Below are 8,393 nucleotides of genomic sequence, written 5' to 3'. Positions count from 1 at the left end.
AAAATGATCGTGGGTAAAAAAAAATCAAAGAGTTCTTCAGTACCGTTCATAAAAATGTTTGTATCAAACCCAGTGCCCTGAATGTCAACATTTCTAGTGGAATTTCTAAAGCACCTGAACAAAATACAATAATATATTAAAACAATCACATTATTGACCTTTTTCATTGCACAAATATTTTTCTTTTCCTTATTCTTTCATCAGTATCCCATTTTTAAAAGGTAGCAGCTCCGAGGCCCCTGATAAGTCATCAGCCGTTTGCTCCTGATATTATATCATAATTAGCAGGGGTCCAGGCTGGCACGCTGCTCACTAACAGATGGCACACTAATTCTATTAGCGTGCACAGGCCTGGCCGAGCAGCTTTTAGCCCTGGACTCTATAGCATCGACCTTCAACCACAGGGAACCACTGCGACAGGCCAGGACTGTCGCCATGGGCAACACAGTCTGAAAAACCCAGCAGTGATGTACGCTTTTTTCACTCCTTTCTTTCTTTATCTATCACACTAGTCTATCTGTATTTTCACTGTGCCAAACTTAAGTTTAATAGCCCTGCAGGATATCTTGCATTCATGCATAAGTGTTGTTTATGCGAATCTGGATACACAACGAAGTTTACACTTACGTGTTTGTTCCTCAGCCCAAGCATCACTTATCATGCCGAGCGATTTCACCCCTGTGGTATATTAGCACTCTCTCTTCAGGAGGTCGGCAAGTGGCGAGGAGGAGTCACCGCAATGATAAATACCTTATCACTTTTATTAATAGAAACAGTACAGAGAAGTGATTAAATTAATGTGGTTGGCGAGCCAGCTTTGAACACAATGCGTTGGAAGATTAGTGCTACAGTAAATGCTATGCAATGACTAAATGCTGATCGTGTAATGGTGTCATCAATTCGATTCACATACATTTGTCAGTTAGACGGTTCATCGGATGCACACGCCTGGCCCTGAAGTTAACTTTCGGTCTGTTTGTTGATAAGTCTGGCTAAGGGCTAATACTATAACTATTTATATTTTATTATTTCATATCAATAATTTATTGTATAATAATTGTATTAAATAAACAATTAGTTGAATTTTATTGTATTCATTTTATGAAATCAACAATTTGTTGATTGGGTCATGTAACTTTGTCGCATTTAAGTTTAGCCAAGTAACGGTTCTATTCTGATAACCCCAAAAAATACTGTCCTGACATACTTTAACTTGCTGGCTAATGTAATTTCCTTGTTATTTCCCTTTGCTTGTTTTCAGAAATACCACAAATGTGTGTCTATGTCAACATTTGTTTATGCTGTTGCTTTGAAACCGTCTATAACAACAGAATTAATATTCTTTAGCATTTTGCATAAATGCGCATATGTGGGATTTTTTAAATGAGTCAACAATCAAAATGAATTCACAGCATAATTGAAAACTGCAAGTGAGTAAATCGAATTCTACTACTTACAAATCTGAAGTGCAATTATAATGTATTAAAACATATAATTTAACTTGAACAGTGAGGCAATATAAACTTTAGCTTAGAACATAAAAATAGTCCAATCGAGCCAAAGGCTGACAGCAATGTTGTTATGTTGTACAAGGCAACATTACCTTAAAAAACAAGAGACTCAAGTCCACACAGGCCTTGAGGACAAGGTCATAAACAAACTCTAGACATCACTAACAAAAAGTTACTAAAAGGGAAAATGAAATCCAGCACCATGACAAAACCAAAGACGACCAGATTACCAGAGAAAATGTATCTTGATATATGAACTTTTAGATATTTTTCTTTGAAAACAAGACAAAAACGTTTTGTAAGAAAGTCACTTTTTGTCTTGATGATGAATTTTTAAGCACAAGTTGCAAATACAACAAGGATATACTTACAGTAGCCAATAAGCCTTCATTTCTACTGTATATGCTTAAATGAAAATTTGCCAGACTGTTCTTTATGTAGACAGTACCGATTCATTAATGCTGGATTTACTTGACCTTAAAAAAACAGACTGAACAGGGGATTCTGACTCTTATTCAATATGTTAATCCTTATGGGCCACAAGCCATTACTCTGCAGGTGTCTGTGCACATTTCATGTACATTAGCTGTAACAAAAACATCTGAAATCTTCTCTTAGCCAATCACATTTCAATATAAGGTACATGTAGACTCGACGTGCAGAAAGGAAGGCTGTAATAAAGAGAGTCAAATTACATGAATAAAAAAGAAATAAGTTTGAGCCTAGTGAAATATAATTGTGTCCTCTCAGTGGACTAGCTGAAAGTAAAGCTTGAACTTGCTCTGGCAAACAGAAGGGAAATAAGTCACTGAAATGTAGCTAACAACATCCACAGTAAATGGCTAAATGTAGCCCAGAGCTAAACAAGCTGTACTCGCTGCTTAGTCCAGACAAGACAAATGAGATGCTAAGTGTTGATAGTTTTATTGGAAATCGCATTTCTGTCATTGCTTAACCAGAGTTCAGTTACTTCTGCTTCTATACTGCTATAGTGATACAGTGTAGAAATGCAATGAAGGGCAGACGGTAAGGGCCTGAGAGCCTCAGTCACCATTGCATACTATTTCCAAACAATGAAAGTGAACGGTGACGGCTAGGAGTACAAAACATTCTGTCTATTGTATTCCTAAGTGTCTAACGTTCTCTCAAAAAATATTTACATGTCAAAATAATAAAATGTTATCAGTGATCATTCTGATAATTTATTTTCACCTTCCCCAGATCAAGATTCTCTCTATTCTCTGAACTTCATTTGTAATTGGTTGTCAATCCCTTAACCGTCTATCACACTCTCTCTCTTTCCCATTTTCTCATCTAATAATTGTCCTATGTTCCACTATGTTGACATACTGGGATGAACCCGCTAGCATGCGACACAGGCTTTTACAAAACCCTTGCCTCTAATACCCTCTTTCTTTCCATTTTACATCCGCCTCATGCGGTAGGTAGCACAGAGCAAACACAGCCTGTTATTATAGCACACTGGGTGGGCAAATATCATCTGCTCACTACCATGCCTATTTTTACCCATCAATATTAACACCAGCCACAGAGAGTAGCAAAGCACTCTGGGAAAATTAGACCCCCAGCAGAGGCCTAGCAATGGGGTGAGATGTAATTGTTGATACACGCATATAAAAATGAACAGACACATGGCTAACACCCATGTGGAAATATTTACCACACTTGAAGCGCATCACTATGCCAATCAGTGTGACAGCACCATATTTAGTGAAGGATTAGGGGTGTGGCTTCTATAAAAAAAAAAAAACATGTGCAATTTCAACACTTCTGACGCTTGTTTTGCACAATGTTTTTAACCTTGTTAGATATTTGTCCTAATGTGAAATCCTCACGTTCTGTTACCAACTGGGCAGGGAAAGTACAGGCGGACACTTGCTCGCCCATTGCTCACCCCGCCGTAAATAAGACCCAGCTGGCTTCATTTGTGGAGGTCTATGTAAATTTTTATGATCTTCTCTTTTAAGGAGTGATTCATTCCTACGTATCTGCCGCCCGTAACACCCGTAAATCACAATAAACACACCCAAGCCGAACGGAACCAGAGGACACCGGCGAAACGAGAATAAATAACGTGTAAAAAGTTCACGGCACACCTGGAACTCTGCTGAGTTAGCGATCCGCATCTCTCAACGGCATTAAACCCCGGACCATTACAAGCTACTTTCCTTTCACATCGAAAACTCTTTCAGCCAGAACATATTTGCGGGATGCTTGGACTGCGAAAGAGCAACGTTATTACAGAGAGGCTAAACCTCAGCGCTGGAAAGCTCCACTGTATGTCATCCCCTATAGACCCATTCGCTGTGATGCCTCAGGGTAAGAGTTGTTAAAGGAAAACGGTTACCTGAAAATGAAAATTCACTCATTATTTATTCATCCTCATGTCATTTCAATCTCATCTAATGTCTTTGGTCTGCTCCTCAATAAGAAACGTCTGTGAACCGTTTTTTTTTTATTTAACAGACCAACGTTGTTCAACTTGAGAAACAGATCATTACCCTGTTTACTTAAAGGTCCAGTATGTAATTCTTTGCAGGTTTGACAGAAATGCAATAAAATAAACATGACTATGTCTTCATTGTGTAGACTGATTCCATACTGATGCCATGTTGAAAGCGAGGCAGAGGTGGGAAGGAAACAGGAAGGACAGATAAACTACAATGGTTTGGACTACCATCGGTTGTCTGTGACATAAATAAACCAATGATGCGATGTGTGCGTGCGAATGAATCCTGTTTATTGCAGTTTAAACTCATTTGTGATGTTATGGCTAAAGTGGTCAAGTAAAACAGCTTGTGTGACATGCATCCTATGCTTATATTGCACATTTAAGATCATACATCGTTTTAATAACTTCAGGTGGTTGTCCAAACCATTTAGACATATGCCTTTCCTGTTTTCTTCCCACCCTCGCTTTCGATTTCAACATGGTGGCGGCGTGAAATCAGTCTATAAAGACACCTGTCAGCCACCTTAGTGCTTCGAATGGGAGGGGGAGAGGTGGAGTGAGCCATTGGACGTAATTTGCAACCTCAACGTTGGATGCAACAAAAATTACACGATGGTCCTTTAAAGGTTTTTTCCCCAAAAAATCAATGACGCTTTGAAACAAATTAGTATATCTTTAAAAAGATATAGTATATACTTACAAATATGGACAACTGACACAAATCCAAGGGAAGAGGTTTACATTTATAACAGTAGATCACATGCACTAATATACACACAAACACACATGCTCATGTTTCACTGCCACTTGAACCCCTGTGGGGAACACAAGAGAACAGTAAATGAAGGACATTTTCCAAACCTCACACCCTTTCTGCGTGGGAACTGTGTTCAGCATCCCAAAACGTAATGTCCCTTTTAAACCACACACAACCAAGTTCTTAAAGCAACCAAGAATCAAAAATGTGTTCGCCACCATACAGTAAGCACACAGAATCGCATTCAAAGATCACAGAATAAAGTGAAAAGAGATGCCCCAAATCCAAAACTTCGTCAAAATCGAGTATGCAAAAACAGTAAGCGAGAAATACTGCTTTGCATTGGATGGACTCTATTCTATCCCATGATGCCACGGGTGCTGAACGACAGTCAAATTCAAAGAACTTCAAAGAAAATTAGAAAAATTTGGCGGACCTCAGTACTCGTAAAAGAATTTCTCTGAACTAGAGTAGTATTATCTGTTATCTAACGTCTACTATATTAGTATTTTATCCCAGGATTTTCTACAGTTGTGTTTATTATGTGTTAACTTTATCTGCATGCACTACAGCAAACTGTATTTTTCTTGCGTTCATTTGATGCAAATTAAGTGTTGAGTAGCTTTAATCAAGTTCTTTGATTATCAGTGAAGGAAATGAACTAAGAATGAGTTTTGCAGACTTCCACAGATTATAAAGCAACACACAACCACTGTGATCCAGACATGTGAATGGGCTCGACTGCATGACAGGACTGGAAATGTGCCTGGTTCTAATGCCTTCCTCATTTGATGAATTACAGCTGTCAGGATCAATAAAGATGAACACAAACATCTTGTTTAAATACAATTATGTTCACCACTTTTCATGGCTGATAACATCACAATGTTAATGTTCCAAGCATAGAGTCACAAGTTTTTTTATCAAAGTACCATTTATAAAAGTATACGTAAAACGATGTTGTGGTTGCCCTAAAAAGAATGACAGTGGCATTCGTAGTGGATTTAGAATGTGGGATGGTAAGTGAATTAGATGTGTTTGTCAAGCACTTAACATCTTCAAAAGCTTGAAATAGCAAGTACAAAATATTTGACATTAAAATGTGACAAACAAAAGGAACTTCAGGCACATATTGGCCCGTCAAGGAACAGTTTACCCCAAAAAATACAAATTCTGTCATTTTTTATTCACCCTCTAAATCTGTATAAATGTTCTGATGAAAACAGTGAAAGATTTTTGAAAGAATGCTTATAACCAAACACTTCCTGGCCACCATTGACTGCCTTAGTTGGAAATATGACAATGACAAAAGTGCCTCAGAACTGTTTGCTTTCCTCCATTCTTCAAAATATTTTATTTTGTGTTCAAAAGAACAAAGAAATGTCTAAACCAAATTTTCATAGGATGGTGGACAAGAACTGTTTGGAAACAAGCATTCTTCCAAACATCTTTCTCTGGGTTCATCTGAACAAAGACATTTATACGGATTTGCAACAAGTTGATGGTAAGTAAATGATGATAGATTTTTTATTTTTGGGTGAACTGTTCCTTTAATAAAAACAAAAGGTTATTTCTGACACTAGACCAAACACATCTGCACGAAATGCCTACGCTTCATACAGACGATTACGCCGTTCTAAACCTATTTCATTAAATCTGCTTTATTTTTGTGCAACATCAGGAGCGATTAAAGACGGCTGCGTCTCTGCAGCATATTAAACAACGCTGGCTCTGCAGAACACAGCTCAAAATCAAAGCCAATCAACTCAACTGCTCTGCAGGGACGGCCAGCCTTTTCCACTTCCTGCAGTTCAGCAAACCCATGCAGAAACATCAGAACCCCCGTAGACTCCCCTGGTATCAGACTCGAACTTGATCTGGGCTGCACTAAATCAAAGCTAAATTAAAGCCGACTGTCCTCTGATACCACAGACTTTGTTCTAAAAAGAAAAACACTTTTATAGTAACCACATACACACACATCCGAATGCTCTAGTAATGTGATTCTATTAGTACTCTCTAGCTATTTGTAAGTATAGCAAACCTTTGATGTTATTGTATACAATTGAGATCATGTATGATTAAAGGGACAGTTCACCCAAAAATAAAAACTTTTACTCACTCTCTAGCTGTTCCAAATCTGTAGAAATGTCTTTGTCCGGATGAACACGGAGGAAGATATTTGGAAGAATGAGTAGCATAGTAGGAATGCTAGCCAAAAGTGCTCCAGAACTGTTTGCTGTCATACATTCTTCAAAATATCTTCTTTAGTGTTCACAGAACAACATACATTTATAAATACATTTTCCTGCTATGGCAGTCAATGGTGGCCAAGAACTTTTCCTTTTAGTTCATCAGAACAAAGACCTTTATACGGATTACAAATATATATAAAACGTGTATAGTGTAATATGCAAATATTATGATGATATCATTGCAGTCAGTAACTTTTTGAATGTTGAACATTCTAATAATCCTATTAATTTAGGCCAAAAGGAAAATTTCAACCCGTGACTTTAAATCTCTTAAAGCTTTTAAGTTAACCAAAAGGAAAAGACAAAAAATTACTAACATACCGAAGTTGGAATGGAGTCTGAAGGTCTCACAGGAAATCAGCAACAGCAGGTCAAATTTTGTGTTTCCTGAAATTGGTCTTCAGTCCCCCAGTGGGTAAAACTGAAACTACAGTTGAACAGCATTAAGGCCAACAGTCTAAGGGGCGGATTCCCGCACAGGGCTTGGCTCTCCTGTTTCTGCCAAGTGGTTGATATCCTTAGAAAAACATCATGTTGACCCTGTGACAGAATTTAAATCAACCAATCAGATTTCAGAAATAAATTAACAGTTTATTTTAAATTTAATCTTCCAACCAGGATTAGGTGCTTCTAGACCATACTTATTTTCACTTATCATTTCCCTCTGATTTTAGGGGTAAGTTATGATTAGGGTTGGAGTTTGGTGTGGGTTATGGTTTTATTTAAAGAAATGTTGTCCTAGGGCAACAGAATATGTTGTCCTGCGAACATCAACCACTTGGCAAAATCTGGTCGAGCACAGGGCTTAACCCAAGTCTCAGACTGACTTAAATGTTAGAGATGCCTTGATCGAATACACCTTGCACTGACAAATCTTAAAATATATCACTGCGATTGTTTTGTCTCAAGATGCACATATCAATGTTTTTTTGTAAAGTATGTTTTTTAAAACTACTTAATTATCCTAATTTAACAAGGCCTAGTCCTGGTTTAAGATAATCCTTGTTTGGGAAACCGTCCCCTAAATGTGGTTTAAAAACACAGCTGCTGTCTATTAATTCATATTTTCAAAAAGGTTGTTTACATTTGTTTTGTTACACAAGGTAACGCTAAGGGTATTTTATAAACACTACTGTTTTAATTCAATTCCTAAATATTTGTAGGTATAGAAATTGCATAAATAAATCAAGTATGTTGTTCAATCACAATTCATTTTTACTGCAATTTTTTTACTTGTATTATACTTTATGGACCAGACCAAAAAAAATCTAAAAACTTACTCCGTGAACAAGGAACCAAGAGAAACAAAAAGTGTGAAACAGGAGCAGAATGGGTTAAAAGAGAAAGATGTAATGCAGGGATAATAACTCAAGTGACACAATAAACAAATTAATTTC

The sequence above is a fragment of the Triplophysa dalaica genome, chromosome 7 (assembly GCF_015846415.1).
Source record: "Triplophysa dalaica isolate WHDGS20190420 chromosome 7, ASM1584641v1, whole genome shotgun sequence".
NCBI classification, from domain to species: domain Eukaryota; kingdom Metazoa; phylum Chordata; class Actinopteri; order Cypriniformes; family Nemacheilidae; genus Triplophysa; species Triplophysa dalaica.
The sequence above is the reverse complement of the archived record's forward strand: the minus strand, read 5'-3'. Positions refer to the sequence as shown.